Below are 22,779 nucleotides of genomic sequence, written 5' to 3' on the forward strand. Positions count from 1 at the left end.
TGTCACTATTTGTTATTCTGACCCTGTCTCTCTTACTTTATTGCTCTCACCCTCTCTCCATTTGATACTCTCACTCTGTCCCTCTATTACTCTTACCCTAATTCTTTGTTACTCTCGCTTCGTCTCTCTACCTCCATTCTCTCACTCAGTGCCTCTTTGCTTCTCTCACTCTGTCCTTTTTCTCTCACTCTGTCCCTCTTTATTTCTCTCACTGTCCCTCTTACTTTATTTCTCACACTCTGTCCCTCTTACTTTATTTCTCTCACTCTGTCCCTCTTACTTTATTTCTCTCACTCTGTCCCTCTTACTTTATTTCTCTCACTCTGTCCCTCTTACTTTATTTCTCTCACTCTGTCCCTCTTACTTTATTTCTCACTCTCCCTCTTACTTTATTTCTCTCACTCTATCCCTCTTACTTTATTTCTCTCACTCTGTCCCTCTTACTTTATTTCTCTCTCTGTCCCTCTTACTTTATTTCTCTCACTCTGTCCCTCTTACTTTATTTCTCTCACTCTGTCCCTCTTACTTTATTTCTCTCACTCTGTCCCTCTTACTTTATTTCTCTCACTCTGTCCCTCTTACTTTATTTCTCTCACTCTGTCCCTCTTACTTTATTTCTCTCTCTGTCCCTCTTACTTTATTTCTCTCTGTCCCTCTTACTTTATTTCTCTCACTCTGTCCCTCTTACTTTATTTCTCTCACTCTGTCCCTCTTACTTTATTTCTCTCACTCTGTCCCTCTTACTTTATTTCTCTCACTGTCCATCTGTATCTCTCTCACTCTGTCCCTCTATTTCTCTCACTCTGTCCCTCTTCATTTGGTACTCTTACCTTGTCACTCTGTTACTCACCCTGTCTCTATGTTACCATGTCTCACTTCCTTTGTTACTGTCATCTTGGCTCTTTGTTTTTCTCGTTCTGTCTCTCTTCTTTTGTTACTCTTGGCTACTCCCACCCTGTCACTTTTCCTTTGTTATTTTCTTCTAAATCCTTTGTTACTCGCTCCCGGCCACTCTTGGTTACACTCTCTCTCTCTTCCGCCTACGATTCCGCCTTCAGTTTCGCTTTCACGTTGCTGTTGATAGTTTCAGTTCATTTCGTCTCCCTCTCCATCCCGGAGCCGGACCTCCTCTGCATTTGGAGTGGATCCCAACTGAGCGTCCTTGGAGCAGAACCGGAGCAGGTTAGTGTGAACAGAGCTGCTAATCCCGAACTCACTGCGGATAAAGCCAGTTAAATCCCGAGGTGAAGTTCATCCTTTAGTTTCTGAACACATTTCCAATTGATTGGGATATGTGTGGGTGTGCTCCGCGATTCAGTTCAATGATCAGCCTTTGTGCACTTAGCACAAATATCACTATTCGACTTCTCTTCAATGTACTAGTGCAGAGCCAGGAGCAGGAATGGGGTGGAGTTTGCAGCTTTGTGCTTACCCGTGAACTCATTAAGCTGGTTCAGGAGATCTGGATCGGTTAAACTGCTTTCATTCACATTGGACACCGGGATTGGCAACAAGAATGACCAGCACCTTTTAAAGTAAAGAAAAAAGCCCCATCAACACTCACATGTCGTGCCTTTAACATCACAGGAGCGTTGTAGAAGCAGAAAATTTACTGCACGGAAGGAAGCCATTCGATCTATCGTGTCTGTGCGGGCCGGGAAAAAGAAAAAATCCAGCCTAATCCTGCTTGCACACTCTTGATCGGTAGCCTTACACTTCAGGTGTAGATTTAAGTATTTTTTTAATGCAGTGAGGATTTCTTCCTCTATCAACCATTCAGACAGTTAGGTCCAGACTTCCACCATCCTCTGGGTGAAAACATTTCTCATTAATTCCACTCATTCTGCCAAGTACTTTAAATCTATGGTCCCTGGTTATTGACCTGAGGAAAATAGGTCCTTCCTATCCACACTATCCAGGCCCCTCATCATTCTATACAGCTCATTTAAATCTCCCCTCAACCTCCTCTGTTCCAATGAAAACATTCCCTGCCTATTCAATCATTCCTCATAGTTAAAGCGCACATCCCTGGCAACATCCTTGTAAACCTCCTCTGGAGAGTGGAAGACGGGAGAAAATTGGAATTGCCCAATCTGCAGGTGATAAAGGTACAGGTGATGGTTTTGCAGTATAGGCTAAGACAGGGGCAGAAATAGGTGATGTTATATCTATGGAAGTCAGTGGTCTTGTGATGCAAAGGAAATGGGAACAGTAGTGAAGAATCCTGCTTCCTGACACCATGGAGCAGGCTTCGTGGTCTTGAGTATATTAAGAGCAAGTCTTTATTAACAACTCATAACTATATACATATTTACAGTAGAGGGTACAGGTATGGAGCTGACTCCATCCTAGGTCTTTACCCATCTCTGTCTATCCCTAGACTGACCCTGCTCTGGCTCATGTGCCTTCTTATATCACTGGGTGGTACTGTTCTCAGTCCCACATTAACTCTGTATGTACCAAACCCTACTACTACAAGTAGCTCAACACATGGTTGAATTTCTGAGGATGTGGGCATTCTGCATCAACCTGAGACAGTGGCCGGGGAGAGGTTTGGAACCGATGGCTAGGGAATAGAGATTGCAGTGGAGATCAAAAGCAATGGTTTCGGCCTTGTCAATATCTAATGGGAGGAAATTGGGGCTCATGGCTGGATGTTTAACAATTCTGATAAGCTGGGTGTAGTCAATGTACTTGCGGAAAGTGATTCAATGTCTGCAGATGATATCAAAGGTTAATAGAAATAGGAAGGGTCCAAGAATAAATCCTCGGGGAACTCCAGAGTTAACCTTTCTGGAGTGGGAAGAGAAGCCAGTGTTGGAGGTGCTCTGGTTACAATTGGATAGGTCAGAGTGAAATCAAGGAGTTTAGTCCTATTGAGCTGGATAACAGAGGAGGGGTGATGACAAAGAATGGTGTGGTCTTGTCAAAGGCTCCAGGGAGGTCAAGAAAGATGGAGGGAAAATGCACCATGGTCACATAGAATGGAATTTGTGATTTTGACTTGGGCAGTTTTAATGGTTTTAGTAGGGATGGAAATCTAAATGGATATATTAAAAATGGAGCAACAGGAAAGATAAACATGGATTGGTTTTATTCAGAGGTTGGGGGAAGGGTTGATGATGCTGGGGGATAGACAATACCATTGTCATCAATACCATCCTCCTGCCCGGCTACTGTTTTAAGCTCGACTACACTATTTTCAACCTCAGGCCAAACTGCTAACCCCTTTTGTTCCCCTTCACAAATGCTGCTCACTTCTCCCTCAGTGACCTTACTCCTGCCACCTTTATTTCAGCCCATCTCCTAATACCTCATACTCGACTTTGTCATGAAGAGCACCTATTCCTACCTCTGTTCCATTGTCCATCTCTGCCCCACCTCAGCTCTCTCTCATCCATGTCTTTGGCATCTCTAGACTTGACCATTCCAATGCCCTCCTGGCCAGTCTTCTACATTCTATCTTCCCTAAATTTGAAGTCATCCTAAACTCTGCTGCATGTGTCCTCATTTGCACCAAATGCCATTTACTCATTATCCCTGTGCTAACCGATCTACATTAGCTTCTGGTCAGACAATGCCTCGATTTTAAAATTCTCACCCTTGTTGACAAATCGCTGTATGGCCTCACCCCTCCCAATCTCTGTAATGTCCTCCAGCTCCACAACCCTCTGAGATATCTGCGCTCCTCTAATTCTGTCCTCTTCAGCACCTCTGATTTTAATCGCTCCACCATTGGTGGATGTGTCTTCAGTTGTCTGGGCCCTAAGCTCTGGAATTTTCTCCCTAAATCTCTCTGCCTCTCTACCCAACTTTCCTCCTTTAAGACGCTCCTTAAAACCTACCTTTTTGACCAAATTTTTGACATCTGCCCCTAATATCTCCTAATGCGGCTTGATGTCCTGTTTTGTAATCCCCCTGAAGTGCCTTGGCATGTTTTATTGTATTAATGGTGCTGTATAAATATAAGTTGTTGTTGCTGGTCACACCCAGGCTGGATTATTTCTTGCTCTCCTGTTTTTGTCTTCTCTCTTTCCATACACCTCTTCTCATTCAAAACTCTGCTGCCTATATCTTCACCTGCACAAAGTTCCAGCACATTTCGCAAACCTATAAACCTGATACCCCAACATCTCAAATTTAAAATTCTTATCCTCAGGTTTAAACCTCTGCCTTGCCTTATTGTTTCCTATCTCTTTAATCTCCTCCAGCTTTACAACACCCCAAGAACTCTCTGTTCCTCTGACTCTGGCCTCCTGTGCCTATCCCTCTATTCCTCCCACACCATTGGCTGCTGTGGCTTCAACTGTCAAAAGTTTCACTTGCTGGAATTCACCCCATAAACCTCTCAAATTCTCCAGCTCTCTCCTTCCTTTTAAGACCCTCCTTAAAACCCATCTTGCCATCCAAGGCTTTGGTCACCCCCCCTCCTATTGTCTCCTGCTCCAGCTTGGACTCCAGTCTCTTGTGAAGCGGCATAGGCCATTTTCCCTATGTTAAAGGCACTAGGTAAATGCAAATGATTGTTGCCATAATGCTCGTTGGTGGGGAGCAGGTCTGTGGTCTGTACACTCGCAAAGTGGAGGAGAGTCCAGAATGCGACTGTGCTTCCAGGTAAATACAGGAGGATTCAAACAACCTACTTTCATTTGGCAAATTGTTCATAAATTTAACTCGACCATCAACAATGGCAAATGTTTAAATGTTTCAATTCCTTACGCTCTTCTCTCCGTCTGCAGTGTGGCCAAGGCTTTCCACCTTTTGTCCTCTTCTATTCTTCATTGAGTTACATCATCTCCAAACTTGGGATTGTTCAATCGGTGATATTTCTATCTCAGTTCTACCTCTGTACAGTCACCATTGCCTGTTGCTTGCTGTACTGTCTGACTACAGCAGTATGCATTTAGATAGGGCCCCTCATGTGCAGGAGACCCCTCAAAATGCTTTGTAATAACACATGACGAAACAGTGATGGCTGATGAGGAAGGGCAAAGAGATGAAAGTTTGGATGGGCTAGTGCTGAAATGACTAAAGAGAAGGGAGCAAGTTGGTTGAAAGCCGGGAGAGGGACGGAATCGAGTAGGGAGTCCTGGGGGTAGGGGTGAAACATTATTTCAGTGAGTGAGTGGTCAGTCTTTGGACAGGCCTGAAGGAATTAGAATTGATTCACTCCAATGCCAGTTCAATAAATTTATCTCAGAAAGTAACATTTTGAGATAGATGACATGAATAAATTGGCTGGCTTGGTGGAAGGTGAACCAGGTGGACCGTGGAGTCCCCATCATTGGTCCCAAAAAACAAGATGAACACAGTTGCTATGCTCAGGCTCCGTGTTTCTACACGGGGGAGGGGAAATCAGAGGCAGATCCTTAACTATCACTTCCTCATTGACTTAGGTGAGTGAAGATGTGTGAGTAGCTGCCTGACTGCCCTTTCGCTCAGAGTTGGTGTATGAAACAGGAGGAAAAAAAAGCAAAAAAAAAAAGAAATTAATTTGTGAAAAGGACAGGAAGAGCAACCAGTGTTCCTGTTTTAGCAGCGATTTCCCAGTAGGCCTGTTCAGGCAACTGCAGCTCAAGAACTCAAGAGGCCAACAACAACATTAATGTGCATTTATCTAGCACATTGAATGTAATGAAGTGCCCCAAGGTGCTTCACATGAGCATTATCAAGCAAAGTTTGACAATGAGGTGCATCAGGAGATGTAAGGACAGATGAACAGAAGGTTGGCCAAAGAGGCAGGTTTTAAGGAGTGTCTTAAAGGAGAGAAGCAAGGTAGAGAGATGGAGAGGTGACAGGCTGGAATTTTAGAGTTAGGGGCCTAGGCAGTTGGAGGGACCAATGGTGGAGTGATTAAAATCGGGGATGCGCAAGAGGCCAGAATTAGAGGAGCACAGATATCTTGAAGGGTTGTGGGGCTGGAGGAGATTACAGAGATAGGGAGGGGTGAGGCCATGGAGGGATTTGTAAACAAGGGTGAGAATTTTAAAACTGTGGTATTGCTTAACTGGGAGCCAACGTAGGTCAAGCACAGGGGTGATGGGAGAATGGAACTTGGTGCGAGTTAAAACACAGGCAGCAAAATTTTGGATGATCTCAGGTGGGTGAAAGATCAGAGGCCGATGAGGAATGGTCAAGCCTAGAGATAATAAAGGAATGGATGAGGGTTTTAGCAACAGATGAACTGAGCCCAGGCAGAGTCGGGCGTGTTATGAAATAGGCGACCTTCGAAAGTTCTATCTCCTTAAGTTTGCCTCCAGTTTTCTCCCCTGCTCTGTTGGGTGGTCACTCAAAGCTTTCAAGTACCCCACAGACGTGTGAAGCTGGGCACTGAGTGTCAGTGGATTGTGCAGCTATAGGAGGTATTTTAATTTGAGCCTAATCATGCCCTAATCTCACATTTTAAAAACTTCATTTATGGGATGTGGGCGTTGCTGGCTGGGCCAGCATTTATTGCCATCCCTAATTGCCCTTGAGAAGGTGGTGGTGAGCTGCTTTCTTGAACCACTGCAGTCCCTGTGGTGTAGGTACATCCACAGTGCTGTTAGAGAGGGAGTTCCAGGATTTATATATTTATATTTCCAAATCAGGATGGTGAGTAGCTTGGAGGGGAACTTCCAGGTGGTGGTGTTCCCATCTATCTGCTGCCCTTGTCCTTCTAGATGGTAGTGGTCGTGGGTTTTAGAAGGTGCTGTCTAAGGAGCCTTGGTGAATTCCTGCAGTGCATTTTGTAGATGGTGCACACTGTTGCTACTGTGTGTCAGTGGTGGAGGGATGGAATGTTTGTGGAAGGGGTGCCAATTCAGTGGGCTGCTTTGCCCTGGATGGTGTCAAGCTTTTGGAGTGTTGTTGGACTCATCCAGGCAAGCAGAGAGTATTCCATCACACTGCTAACTTGTGCCTTGTAGATGGCGGGTAGGCTTTTGGGAGTCAGGAGGTGAGTTATTCGCCACAAGATTCCTAGCTTCTGACCTGCTCTTGAAGGCCACAGTATTTATGTGGCTAGTCCAGTTCAGTTTATGGTCAAAAGTTTTTGCAGAAAATAAGAGCTCATGGCGTAGGGGTAACATATTGGCATGGATAGAAGATTGGTTAGCTAATAGGAAGCAGAGAGTTGGCATAAATGGGTCTTTTTCTGGTTGACAAGTGATGTGCCACAGGGATCAATGCTGGGGCCTCAACTTTTGACAATTTGTATAAATGACTTGGATGAAAGGACTGAAGGAATGGTTGCTAAATTTGCTGACGACACAAATATAGGTAGTATAATGTGGGCAAATGTGAAATTGTTCATTTTGACAGGAAGAATAAAAAAGAAGCTTATTATCTAAATAATGAGAGATTGCAGAGCTTTGAGATTCAGAGGGATCTGTGTGTCCTAGTGCATGAATCACAGTATGGTATGCAGGTAGAGCAGGTAATTAGGAAAGCTAATTGAATGTTATCATTTATTGTGAGGCGAATTGATTACATAAGTAGGGAGGTTATGCTTCAGTTGTACAGGGCATTGGTGAGACCACATCTGGAGTATTGTGTACATACTGGTCTCCTTATTTAAAGAAAGATGTAAATGCGTTAGAAGCAGTTCAGTGAAGGTTTACTAAACTAATACCAGGAATGGGTGAGTTGTCTTATGAGGAAAGGTTGGACAGGTTAGGCTTGTATCCACTGGAATTTAGAAGAGTAAGAGGTGATTTTTAGTTGAAACCTTTAAGATCCTGAGCGGTCTTGACAGGGCAGATGTGGAGAGGATGTGGGGGAATCTAGAACTAGGGGTCACTGTTTAAAAATAAGGGGTTGCTCATTTAAGACGGAGATGAGGAGAAATCTTTCCTCTCAGAAGGTTGAGAGTCTTTGGAACTCTCTTCCTCAAAAGGCGGTGGAAGCAGAGTCTTTGAATATTTTTAAGCCAGAGGTAGATAGATTCTTGATTAATAAGGGGGTGAAAGGTTGTCAGGCATAGGCAGGATTCTAGGGTTGAGGTCACATTCAGATCAGCCATGACCTTATTGAATGGCAGAGCAGGCTTGAGGAACCAAGTGGCCTACTCCTGCTGCTAATTCGTATGTTCGTATGTAACCCCCCAGGATGCTGATAGTCAGGCATTCCTCAATGGTAATGCAATTGAACGTCAAGGGACAATGGTTAGATTCTCTCTTGTTGGAGATAGTCATTGCCTGGCACTTGTGTGGCACGAATGTTACTTGTCAGCCCAAACCTGGGTATTGTCCAGGTCTTGCTGCATTTGGACATGGACTGATTCAGTATCTGAGGAGTCGTGAATGGTGCTGAACATTGTGCAATCATCAGCGAACATCCCCACTTCTGACCTTATGATAGAAGGAAGGTCATTGATGAAGCAGCTGAAGATGGTTGGGCCTAGGACACTACCCTGAGGAACTCTTACAGTGATGTCCTGGAACTGAGATGATTGACCTCCAACAACCATCTTCTTTTATGCTAGACATCTGCACCTAAGGGTACCAGATAGTGATGAGAAGTGGAGGCTCTGGTTGAATTTCCAAATTTCTAGTTTCAGGATGCTAAGGCCAATTTTGGGAGCCCAATTTCTGCCCTGGTTCAAGTAACTGGGAATGGAAGCAAGAGCTTCCCTGCTCCATACGGCCTACCTGTGTAAAAAGATGAACTGAGTCATTAAAGAATCTTTCATTTATATTTCTATTGAGCATTACGAATGGGATGCTTTCTGAAACTATTAGACATTGATTAACAAGATCTAGTCAAGCGGCAACCAATATGATAGGAAGCAAACTTAGAGCTCAGAGTTTTTTTTCATCCAGTAGCTCCTATGTTTGTAGAGCTGGGATCCTTGAAGCATTTTGGAAAGACTTGCAAGTAGCAGAATTAGCATTGTTCAGAGCTGATTGTAATTACCTTAATCTCCATCTGAATCCTCACATCCATGTTGTTTCCACAGGGAGGACTTGCTGCCAGTGTGACTGAACAATGAGTGGGACAGGTAATTCCGATACTAATTAACAAAAACTTAACAAATTGACATTTACAAGTAGGAAAAGACCTTTAGGCTCTTGTAGCCTGATTTCAATACTTTTTCCTTTCATTATTGTTCACCAAATATACGTTGCCATCCATTATTCCTTCAGACCATCAATTTCTTCATTATTGCCAGCAATTTGTCTCACTGTTGACACACATCACATCTTCCTAACCACCCACCTCTCCTTCAAATCCATCCATCCTTCAAATCCACTCCTCCTTCCTTCATTACCGTCACACCCTGCTTCATCATCATCCCTCTTTCAGGATCTTACATGCCACCATTTATTGCTATCTATTTCCACAGTCCCCTCTTCTCAATCCTGGTTCCGTGTGAATGCTGATAAACCAGCGGCTAAGCAGCTCTTCAGCAATGATCTTAACACTAATGAAAGTGAACTGCCTCCATGGAGTGATATAATATCTCCTCAATCCATCTCTCACATTGTGGCCCAGATTTTCCAGTCTCCAGAATGTCGGAGACCGGACGTACAACCCAAAGCATGTATCAGGATCTCTTAGAAGTCCCAATGCACCAACTCTGCAGGAGTTGCCTGGGAAGTTTGAACTTCTGATGGGCGATTCCCCTGCTCCTGGGAACCCTCCCTTAATGTCTCCAGCTTTGAGTTAGAGTCGGAGACTTCAGACAGTCCTGATTTACTTACCTGGATAGTTACCCAGGAAATGTTAGTCAGAAAAATCCTAGTCTAACTCCTGGGTAACTATGCAACTGACACCTCCAACTACCCTCACCACATCCCTGTCCCCGCTGTCCACCGACCCACGCAACTCCCGCCGACTTGACCTGACTCCACCCCCGACCCAACCCGACTTGACTAGCCCCCACCACCTGTCTACTCCCATCCATGTAGTTACCAATGACATAGGCAGCACAAAGAAGGAGGTTCTGCATTGTCAGTATGAGGACCTAGGCACCAAATTAAGAAGCAGAAGCTCAAAGGTCATAATCTCTGGATTATTACCTGATCCGCATGCAAATTGGAATAGGACTCGATCCACGTACCCACCTCACCCCACTGCTACGCTACCCACCTGCCATCCTGCCCACCTGTGACCCCGCCCACCTGCCTTACCCACTTACCTCACCAACCCTACTCTTTTACACACCTACACATTCACCCAGTCAGTCTGAAACTTATGCACTGACATTCTGAAAAGATGTATAAATGTCCTAGCTTTTCAGTGTTTTTAGCAAACACTTACGAACATATGAAATAGGAGCAGAAGTAGGCCATTCGGCCCCTTGATCCTGCTCCGCCATTCAAAAAGATCATGGCGGATCTGTCTGTGTTCCAAATTCCACATTCCCATCTATCTTGATAACCTTTGATTCCCTTGCCTACAAGAATCTATCTACCTCTGCCTTAAAAATATCCAATGACCCTGCCTCCATCACCTTCTAAAGCAGAGAGTACCAAAGTCACACAACCCTCTGAGAGAAAAAATTTCTCCTCATCTCTGTCCTAAAAGGGCGATCCCTAATTTTAAAAACAGTGACCCCTAGTTCTGGACCCACAAGAGGAAACATCCTTTCCACGTTCATCTTGTCAAGACTGTTCAGGATCTTATATACTTCAATGAAGTTACCCCTCACTCTTCTAAACTCCAGTGGAAACAAGCTCGGCCTGTCTAACCTATCCTCATAAGACAGCTGCTCCAGGTAACAGTCCAGTAAACCAACTCTAAATTGCCTCCAACACATTTACATCCTTTCTTATATAAGGAGACCAAAACTGCACACAGTATTCAAGATGTGGTCTGACCAATGCCATGTATAACTGAAGCATAACATCCTTACTTTTATGTTCAGTTCTTCCCATAATAAAGGATAGCATTCCATTAGCCTTCTTAATTACTTGCTGTACCTGCGTACTAATGTAATGCATGCACGAGATCACCTAGATCCCTATGTGCCTAGGAATTCTGCAGTTGTTCTCCTCTTAAGTAATACTCTGCTTTTTTATTCTTCCTGCCAAAGTGAATAACTTCACATTTTCCCACATCATACTATATCTGCCAGGTTTTTGCCCACTCACTCAACCTATCTATATCTGTCTGCAACCTCCTTATGTCCTCTTCACAACCGACTTTCCTATTTATCTTTGTGTCATCTGCAAATTTAGCTACCATGTCTTCGGTCCCCTCATCTAAGTCATTGATATAAATTGGAACAAATTGAAGCCCCAGCACCCCTGTGGGACTTCATTCGTCATATCCTGCCAATCAGAAAGAGACCATACTCCCTGTTATCTGTCAGCCAGCCAATCTTCTATCTATGTTAATATCCCCCTACACCAAGAGTTTTTATTTTCCGCAATAACCTTTGATGTGGGACCTTATCAAATGGCTTCTGGAAATCCAAGTAAAGTACGTCTACAGGCTCTTTCCTGCACTCTTTTATCTCCCGGCTCTTCATCGATCCTTCTCATGCTCCTTTATCTCCCAGATCCTCTCTCTCCCCTTCTTGTGCTCCTTTATATCCTGGCTCCTCTCTCACTCCTTCTTGCACTCTTTTATCTGCCGGCTCCTCCCTTGCTCCTTCTCACACTCTTTTATCTCCCGGCTCCTCTCTCGCTCTTTCTCACACTCTTTAATCTCCTGGCTCCTCTCTCAGTCATGCTCTTTCTCTCTCCCTTTTATCTCCCAGCTCCTCTCTCTCTCCTTCTCACACTCTTTTGTCTCCTAGCTCCTCTCTCAGTCTCACTCTTTCTTGTGCTCTTTTACCTCCCTGGCACCCCTCTCAATCCTGCTCTTTGTCACGCTCTTTTATCTCCCAGGCTCAAATCTTCAAAATAGGGCGGCAAGTGTTGTAAAAAAGGGGTGTAGCTTGTCGAACCTCCCCCGATGACCCAAGGCTATGAGGAAGCAGTTAGCTTGAAGCGAGGCTCCGCATTTCTGAAGAAGCAGGGATCAGAAGACGCAGCCAGAAATGAGGAGCTCCAGCTTGGCACAGGAAAATAGGAGTGCAGCAGAAATCCGAAGGTGATTGTCACTCCTCGGAAGATTCAGTCCATAAACTCCTCATTCCCTCTCTCATGGTGTGATGTAATATCTCCTCATTGTCCCTCTCATGGTGTGATGTAATACATCCTCATTCCTACTCTCATGATATGATATAATATCTCCTCATTCCCTTTCTCACGGTGTGGTATCATATCTCCTCATTCCCTCTCTCACGGTGTGATATATCTCCTCATTCCCTCTCTCACGGTGTGATATCATATCTCCTCATTCCCTCTCTCATGGTGTGATATAATATCTCATTCCCTCTCTCACGGTGTGATATAATATCTCCTCATTCCCTCTCTCACTGTGGTATATCTCCTCATTCCCTCTCTCACGGTGTGATATAATATCTCCTCATTCCCTCTCTCACTGTGGTATATCTCCTCATTCCCTCTCTCACGGTGTGATATAATATCTCCTCATTCCCTCTCTCACGGTGTGATATATCTCCTCATTCCCTCTCTCACGGTGTGATATAATATCTCCTCATTCCCTCTCTCACGGTGTGATATAATATCTCCTCATTCTCTCTCTCATGGTGTGATATAATATCTCCTCATTCCCTCTCTCACGGTGTGATATAATATCTCCTCATTCCCTCTCTCACGGTGTGATATAATATCTCCTCATTTGCCTCTCTCACGGTGTGGTATAATATCTCCTCATTCGCCTTCCCTTGTCATGTTATAATATCTCCTCATTCCCTCTCTCACCGTATGATATAATATCTCCTCATTCCCTCTCCCCTGTCGTGATATAATATGTCCTCATTCCCTCTCCCACGGTTGATATAATATCTCCTCATTCCCTCTCTCATGGTGTGATATAATATATCCTCATTCCCTCTCTCACGGTGTGATATAATAACTCCTCATTCGTTATCTCGATGTGGTATATCTCCTCATTCCCTCTCTCTCGGTGTAGTATAATATCTCCTCATTCCCTGGCTCATGGTGTGACATAATACGTCCTCATTCGCTCGCCCACAGTATGATATAATATCTCTTCAATGCCTCTCTCACGGTGTGTTATAATATCGCCTCATTCCTTCTACCCTGTCGTGATATAATATCTCCTCATTCCCTCTCTCACAGTGTGACATGATATCTCCTTATGCCCTCTCTCACGGTGTGATATGAGATCTGCTCATTCCCTCTCCCCTGTTGTGATATAATACCTGTTCATTCCCTCTCTCACGGTGTGATATATCTCCTCATTCCCTCTCTCACGCTGTGTTATAATATCGCCTCATTCCTTCTACCCTGTCGTGATATAATATTTCCTCAGTCCCTCTCTCATGGTGTGGTATAATATCTCCTCATTCCCTCTCTCACGGTGTGATATAATATCTCTTCATTCCCTCTCTCACGGTGTGATATAATATCTCTTCATTCCCTCTCCCACGGTGTGATATAATATCTCCTCATTCCCTCTCTCACCGTGTGACATAATAGCTCCTCATTTCCTCTCTTACGATCTGATATAATATCTCCACATTCCGTCTCCCCTGTTGTGATATAATGTCTTCGTTCCCTCTCTCACGGTGTGATATAATATCTCCTCATTCCCTCTCTCATGGTGTGATATAATATCTCTTCATTCCCTCTCTCACGGTGTGATATAATATCTCCTCATTCCCTCTCTCATGGTGTGATATAATATCTCTTCATTCCCTCTACTGTGTGTCGGTGGTGGAGGGATGGAATGTTTGTGGAAGGGGTGCCAATTCAGTGGGCTCCGCTTTCCCTCCCTCACGGTGTGATATAATATCTCCTCATTCCCTCTCTTATGGTGTGACATATAGCTCCTCATTCCGTCTCTCACGGTGTGATATAATATCTCTTCAATCCCTCTCTCACGGTATGTTATAATATCTCCTCATTCCATCTCCCCTGTTGTGTTATAATATCTCCTCATTCCCTCTCTCATAGGGTGGTATAATATCTCCTCATTCCCTGGCACATGGTGTGACAATACCTTCCCATTCCCTCGCCCACAGTGTGATATAATATCTCTGCATTCCCTCTCTCACGGTGTGATATATCTCCTCATTCCCTCTCTCACGGTGTGATATAATATCTCCTCATTCCCTCTCTCACGGTGTGATATAATATCTCCTCATTCTCTCTCTCATGGTGTGATATAATATCTCCTCATTCCCTCTCTCACGGTGTGATATAATATCTCCTCATTCCCTCTCTCACGGTGTGATATAATATCTCCTCATTTGCCTCTCTCACGGTGTGGTATAATATCTCCTCATTCGCCTTCCCTTGTCATGTTATAATATCTCCTCATTCCCTCTCTCACCGTATGATATAATATCTCCTCATTCCCTCTCCCCTGTCGTGATATAATATGTCCTCATTCCCTCTCCCACGGTTGATATAATATCTCCTCATTCCCTCTCTCATGGTGTGATATAATATATCCTCATTCCCTCTCTCACGGTGTGATATAATAACTCCTCATTCGTTATCTCGATGTGGTATATCTCCTCATTCCCTCTCTCTCGGTGTAGTATAATATCTCCTCATTCCCTGGCTCATGGTGTGACATAATACGTCCTCATTCGCTCGCCCACAGTATGATATAATATCTCTTCAATGCCTCTCTCACGGTGTGTTATAATATCGCCTCATTCCTTCTACCCTGTCGTGATATAATATCTCCTCATTCCCTCTCTCACAGTGTGACATGATATCTCCTTATGCCCTCTCTCACGGTGTGATATGAGATCTGCTCATTCCCTCTCCCCTGTTGTGATATAATACCTGTTCATTCCCTCTCTCACGGTGTGATATATCTCCTCATTCCCTCTCTCACGCTGTGTTATAATATCGCCTCATTCCTTCTACCCTGTCGTGATATAATATTTCCTCAGTCCCTCTCTCATGGTGTGGTATAATATCTCCTCATTCCCTCTCTCACGGTGTGATATAATATCTCTTCATTCCCTCTCTCACGGTGTGATATAATATCTCTTCATTCCCTCTCCCACGGTGTGATATAATATCTCCTCATTCCCTCTCTCACCGTGTGACATAATAGCTCCTCATTTCCTCTCTTACGATCTGATATAATATCTCCACATTCCGTCTCCCCTGTTGTGATATAATGTCTTCGTTCCCTCTCTCACGGTGTGATATAATATCTCCTCATTCCCTCTCTCATGGTGTGATATAATATCTCTTCATTCCCTCTCTCACGGTGTGATATAATATCTCCTCATTCCCTCTCTCATGGTGTGATATAATATCTCTTCATTCCCTCTACTGTGTGTCGGTGGTGGAGGGATGGAATGTTTGTGGAAGGGGTGCCAATTCAGTGGGCTCCGCTTTCCCTCCCTCACGGTGTGATATAATATCTCCTCATTCCCTCTCTTATGGTGTGACATATAGCTCCTCATTCCGTCTCTCACGGTGTGATATAATATCTCTTCAATCCCTCTCTCACGGTATGTTATAATATCTCCTCATTCCATCTCCCCTGTTGTGTTATAATATCTCCTCATTCCCTCTCTCATAGGGTGGTATAATATCTCCTCATTCCCTGGCACATGGTGTGACAATACCTTCCCATTCCCTCGCCCACAGTGTGATATAATATCTCTGCATTCCCTCTCTCACGGTGTGATATATCTCCTCATTCCCTCTCTCACGGTGTGATATAATATCTCCTCATTCCCTCTCTCACGGTGTGATATAATATCTCCTCATTCTCTCTCTCATGGTGTGATATAATATCTCCTCATTCCCTCTCTCACGGTGTGATATAATATCTCCTCATTCCCTCTCTCACGGTGTGATATAATATCTCCTCATTTGCCTCTCTCACGGTGTGGTATAATATCTCCTCATTCGCCTTCCCTTGTCATGTTATAATATCTCCTCATTCCCTCTCTCACCGTATGATATAATATCTCCTCATTCCCTCTCCCCTGTCGTGATATAATATGTCCTCATTCCCTCTCCCACGGTTGATATAATATCTCCTCATTCCCTCTCTCATGGTGTGATATAATATATCCTCATTCCCTCTCTCACGGTGTGATATAATAACTCCTCATTCGTTATCTCGATGTGGTATATCTCCTCATTCCCTCTCTCTCGGTGTAGTATAATATCTCCTCATTCCCTGGCTCATGGTGTGACATAATACGTCCTCATTCGCTCGCCCACAGTATGATATAATATCTCTTCAATGCCTCTCTCACGGTGTGTTATAATATCGCCTCATTCCTTCTACCCTGTCGTGATATAATATCTCCTCATTCCCTCTCTCACAGTGTGACATGATATCTCCTTATGCCCTCTCTCACGGTGTGATATGAGATCTGCTCATTCCCTCTCCCCTGTTGTGATATAATACCTGTTCATTCCCTCTCTCACGGTGTGATATATCTCCTCATTCCCTCTCTCACGCTGTGTTATAATATCGCCTCATTCCTTCTACCCTGTCGTGATATAATATTTCCTCAGTCCCTCTCTCATGGTGTGGTATAATATCTCCTCATTCCCTCTCTCACGGTGTGATATAATATCTCTTCATTCCCTCTCTCACGGTGTGATATAATATCTCTTCATTCCCTCTCCCACGGTGTGATATAATATCTCCTCATTCCCTCTCTCACCGTGTGACATAATAGCTCCTCATTTCCTCTCTTACGATCTGATATAATATCTCCACATTCCGTCTCCCCTGTTGTGATATAATGTCTTCATTCCCTCTCTCACGGTGTGATATAATATCTCCTCATTCCCTCTCTCATGGTGTGATATAATATCTCTTCATTCCCTCTCTCACGGTGTGATATAATATCTCCTCATTCCCTCTCTCATGGTGTGATATAATATCTCTTCATTCCCTCTACTGTGTGTCGGTGGTGGAGGGATGGAATGTTTGTGGAAGGGGTGCCAATTCAGTGGGCTCCGCTTTCCCTCCCTCACGGTGTGATATAATATCTCCTCATTCCCTCTCTTATGGTGTGACATATAGCTCCTCATTCCGTCTCTCACGGTGTGATATAATATCTCTTCAATCCCTCTCTCACGGTATGTTATAATATCTCCTCATTCCATCTCCCCTGTTGTGTTATAATATCTCCTCATTCCCTCTCTCATAGGGTGGTATAATATCTCCTCATTCCCTGGCACATGGTGTGACAATACCTTCCCATTCCCTCGCCCACAGTGTGATATAATATCTCTGCATTCCCTCTCTCACATTGTGATGTAATATCTCCTCATTCCCTCTCCCCTGTTGAAATATAATATCTTTTCATTCCCTATCTCATGGTGTGATATAATATTTCCTCAGTCCCTCTCTCACGGTGTGATATAATATCTCCACATTCTGTCTCTCACCGTGTGATATAATATCTGTTCATTTCCTCTCACACGGTGTGATATAATATCTCCTCATTCCTTCTCCCCTGCCGTGATATAATATCTCCTCATTCCTTCTCGCCTGCCGTGATATAATATATCCTCATTCCTTCTCTCACGGTGTGATATAATCTCTCCATATTCCCTCTCTCACGATGTCATTTAATATCTCCTCATTCCCTCTCTCATGGTGTGGTATAATATCTCCTCATTCCCTCTCTCACCATGTGATATAATACCTCCTCATTCCCTCTCTCACCATGTGATATAATACCTCCTCATTCCCTCTCTCACCATGTGATATAATACTTCCTCATTCCCACTCTCACAGTGTGATATAATACCTCCTCATTCCTTCTCCCCTGTTGTGATATAGTATGTCCTCATTTCCTCTCTCACGGTGTGAAATAATATCTCCTCATTCCCTCTCCCCTGTTGTAATATAATATCTTTTCGTTCCCTTTCTCATGGTGTGATATAATATTTCCTCAGACCCTCTCTCACAGTGTGATATAATATCTCCACATTCTGTCTCTCATGGTGTGATATAATATCTCCACATTCTGTCTCTCATGGTGTGATATAATATCTCCACATTCTGTCTCTCATGGTGTGATATAATATCTCCACATTCTGTCTCTCATGGTGTGATATAATATCTCCATATTCTGTCTCTCATGGTGTGATATAATATCTCCTCATTCCTTCTCCCCTGTCGTGATATATCTCATCATTCCCTCTCCACTGACATGATATATCTCCTCATTCCCTCTCCCCTGTTGTGATATAATATGTCCTCATTCCCTCTTCCCTGTCGTGATGTAATACCTCCTCATTCCCTCTCTTACGGTGTGATATAATAACTCCTCATTCCATCTCTCATATTGTGGTATAATACCTCCTCATTCCCTCGCCCACAGTGTTATATAATATCTCCTCATTCCCACTCTCACGGTGTGATATAATATCTGTTCATTCCCTTCCTCACGGTGTGATATAATATCTCCTCATTCCCTCTCTCACGGTGTGATATAATATCTCTTCATTCCCTTCCTCACGGTGTGATATAATATCTCCTCATTCCCTCGCCCAGAGTGTGATATAATATCTCCTCATTCCCTCTCTCATGGTGTGACATAATAGCTCCTCATTTCCTCTCTCACGGTGTGATATAATATCTCCTCATTCCATCTCCCCTGTCGTGATATAATATCTGTTCATTCCCTCTCTCACGGTGTGATATAATATCTCTTCATTCCCTTCCTCACGGCGTGATATAATATCTCCTCATTTCCTCTCTCACGGTGTGATATAATATCTCCTCATTCCCTCTCTCATGGTGTGATATAATATCTCTTCATTCCCTCTCTCACGGTGTGATATAATACCTCCTCATTTCCTCTCTCACGGTGTGATATAATATCTCCTCATTCCCTCTCTCACGGTGTGATATAATATCTCTTCATTCCCTCTCTCACGGTGTGATATAATATCTCTTCATTCCCCCTCCCACGGTGTGATATAATATCTCCTCATTCCCTCTCTCACCGTGTGACATAATAGCTCCTCATTTCCTCTCTTACGATCTGATGTAATATCTCCACATTCCGTCTCCCATGTTGTGATATAATATCTCCACATTCCCTCTCTCATGGTGTGATATAACATCTCCACATTCCCTCTCTCACGGTGTGGTATAATATCTCCTCATTCCCTCTCCCCTGTCGTGATATAATATCTCCTCATTCCCTCTCACGGTGTGACATAACATCTCCTCATGCCCCCTCTCACGGGGTGATATCATATTCCCTCATTCCCTCTCTCACGGTGTAATATAATATCTCCTCATTCCCTCTCTCACGGTGCGATATAACATCTCCACATTCCCTCTCTCACGATGTGATATAATATCTCCTCATTCCCTCTCTCACGGTGTGGTATAATATCTCCTCATTCCCTCTCCCCTGTCGTGATATAATATCTCCACATTCCGTCTCTCACGGTGTGATATAATATCTCCTCATTCCCTCTCTCACGGTGCGATATAATATCTCCACATTCCGTCTCTCACGGTGTGATATAATATCTCCTCATTCCCTCTCTCATGGTGTGATATAATATCTCCACATTCCCTCTCTCACAGTGTGGTATAATATCTCCTCATTCCCTCTCTCATGGTGTGATATAATATCTCCACATTCCCTTTCTCACGGTGTGGTATAATATCTCCTCATTCCCTCTCTCACGGTGTGATATAATATCTCCACATTCCCTCTCTCACGGTGTGATATAATATCTCCACATTCCCTCTCTCACGGTGTGGTATAATATCTCCTCATTCCCTCTCTCACGGTGTGATATAATATCTCTTCATTCCCTCTCTCATGGTGCGATATTATATCTCCTCATTCCCTCTCTCCTGTCATGATATACTGTCTTCATTCCCTCTCTCACTGTGTGATATAATATCTCCTCATTTCCTCTCACGGTGTGATATAACATCTCCTCATGCCCCCTCTCACGGGGTGATATCATATCCCCTCATTCCCTCTCTCATGGTGTGATATAATATCTCCACATTCCCTCTCTCACAGTGTGGTATAATATCTCCTCATTCCCTCTCTCATGGTGTGATATAATATCTCCACATTCCCTCTCTCACGGTGTGGTATAATATCTCCTCATTCCCTCTCTCACGGTGTGATATAATATCTCCACATTCCCTCTCTCACGGTGTGATATAATATCTCCACATTCCCTCTCTCACGGTGTGGTATAATATCTCCTCATTCCCTCTCTCACGGTGTGATATAATATCTCTTCATTCCCTCTCTCATGGTGCGATATTATATCTCCTCATTCCCTCTCTCCTGTCATGATATACTGTCTTCATTCCCTCTCTCACTGTGTGATATAATATCTCCTCATTTCCTCTCACGGTGTGATATAACATCTCCTCATGCCCCCTCTCACGGGGTGATATCATATCCCCTCATTCCCTCTCTCATGGTGTGATATAATATCTCCTGATTCCATCTTTCCTGTCGTGATATAATATCTCTTCATTCCCTCTCTCACTGTGTGATATATTATCTCCTCATTCCCTCTCACGGTGTGATATAACATCTCCTCATGCCCCCTCTCACGGTGTGATATAACATCTCCTCATGCCCCCTCTCACGGGGTGATATCATATCCCCTCATTCCCTCTCTCATGGTGTAATATAATATCTCCTCATTCCATCTCCCCTGTCGTGATATAATATCTCCTCAGTTTCCCACCCACGGTACACACAGCCAGTATGACTACTTGGGATTTCTCAATTTATTACTTGCACCAATGTTTAATGAATAGATCTGCAGCCCAACAGGTTGTTATCAATGAGTTGTACTGTGCTAGCCGTCATATCACCGTGTCACAGTGTGAGAGAGTCTTTTACAGCACAGAAGGAGGCCATTCGGCCCATCGAGCAATCCAGTCAGTCCCACTCTCCTATAAGATCCACATAGCCCTGCAAGTTTAATTCCTTCAAGTGCCCATCCAATTTCCTTTTGAAATCATTTATCATCTTTGCTTCTACCACACTGGTGGGCAGCGAGTTCCAGGTCATCACCACTTGATGTGTAAAAAGGTTCCAACTCACATCCCCCTGCATCCCTTGCCCAAAACCTTAAATCTGTGTCCCCTAGGCCTCCCACCATCAATTAATGGGAATATCTTTTCCTTGTCTACTTGTCATCACCTTGTTTACCTTGACCCTCAATCTCCTTTGCTCCAAGGAGAACAACCCCAGCTTCTTCAATTTAACCTTGTAACTAAAACCCCTCATCCCTGGAACCATTCTAGTGAATCTTCTCTGCACCCTCTCAAGGACCCTCATACCCCTCCTAAAGTGTGATGACCAGAACTGGATGCAATACTCTATTTGGAGCCTAATCAGACCTTCATAAAGGTTCGGCATAACTTCCTTACTTTTGTTCTCAAAACCTCTATTGATGAAGCCCAGGATCCCACATGCTTTGCTAACCACTCTCAAAATGTCCTGCCACCTTCAAGTATCAACACACATGAACCCCCCCAAGTCCTTGTGTTCCTGCACACTCTTTGGAACAGTATCATTATGTCTATATTGCCTCTCATTATCCCTTCTGCCAAAATGCATCACCTCACACATCTCCATATTAAATTGTATTTGCCACACGTCTGTCCATTCTGTTGGCCTATCTGTCATGTTGCTGTTGATTAATATCATCTTCACTGTTTGTCATTCCTCCAATTTTGGTATCATCGGCAAATATTGAAATTTTACTCTGTTTTCCAATATCCAAGTCATTTATATATGCACAAAAAAGCAGTGATCCTAGCACTGACCCTTGGGGAATACTGCTATCTACCATCCTCCAACCTGAAAAATAACCATTTACCACAACTCCCTTTTTTCTGTTCTTAAGCTATTTTTTTAAATCCAAGTAGACATTGACCCCCCCCATCCCATGAGCCCCAATTTTGTTAACCAACCTTTTATGTGGCACTTCATCGAACGCTTTCTTAAAATCCAAATAGACAATATCCACTGCATTCCCTTCATCAACTTTCTCTGTTCTTTCATCCAAAAATTCAATTTGATTAGTCAAGCACAATCTGCCTTTTACAAATCTGTGCTGACTGTCCTTAACTGAAACCTCTCCAAATGTCTGTTGATGTTTTTCCCTGATTAATGCTTCTAAAACCTTCCCCAAGACTGATGTTGAATTAATTGACATTAAATTAAATTAATGAAATTAAAAGTGAGCACTGTGTGCATTTGAAGATAAGGGCTGGCCCACGCTGTTGGCCTTGTTGGAATAGACATAGCTGATGAATGGATATTTGGCCATGGATTTTAAACCACCAGTAGAATGGACAGGGAGTTAGAACCTTCTGAGGGGAAAGGAGAGAAGATGTCCTTCCTCTTTCTCCTGCCCATGAAGGGCACAAAGAGGTACACAAGCTGGTAAACTCATGCTTGTTCTTTTTCCAGCTGTTAGATCACCAAGACATTTCATTGCGGAACATCGATGTGACCTGGTGGAAAGGATTTCCCTTGTTGAACCTCTTGTGGACATCTTGAGGCAGGAAGATGTTCTCAACCAAGGTGAATATGAGACAATCCGAGCTGGAGAAACACGGGCTGAGCAGGCCAGGCGCTTACTGGATGCTGTTATCCATAAAGGAAGGAAAGCTATGGATGTTCTCCAAGAGGCGCTGTGGCAACAAGACCCCTACCTTATGAAAGAACTTCATCGATAAATAACTGTCTAATTAAAGAGCAAGTTGGTCTTTTATACTCAAATGTTTGAGCTACAT

General features: G+C 43.6%; 1 long non-coding RNA gene across 2 annotated transcripts; it reads left to right on the forward strand.

Moving 5' to 3' along the window:
- The first annotated feature begins 866 nt into the window (after positions 1-866).
- LOC144685713 (uncharacterized) lies at positions 867-22,574 on the forward strand. 2 transcript variants are annotated; one of them, XR_013577764.1, is made up of 4 exons: positions 867-1,244; positions 8,939-8,980; positions 11,817-12,021; positions 22,454-22,574. It is a non-coding gene; the product is annotated as an uncharacterized LOC144685713 (long non-coding RNA). The 2 variants fall into 2 exon arrangements; XR_013577765.1 differs by having other exon boundaries at positions 11,836-12,021.
- Positions 22,575-22,779: the final 205 nt, after the last annotated feature.

The sequence above is a fragment of the Cetorhinus maximus genome, chromosome 10 (assembly GCF_964194155.1).
Source record: "Cetorhinus maximus chromosome 10, sCetMax3.hap1.1, whole genome shotgun sequence".
Taxonomy (NCBI): Eukaryota; Metazoa; Chordata; class Chondrichthyes; order Lamniformes; family Cetorhinidae; genus Cetorhinus; species Cetorhinus maximus.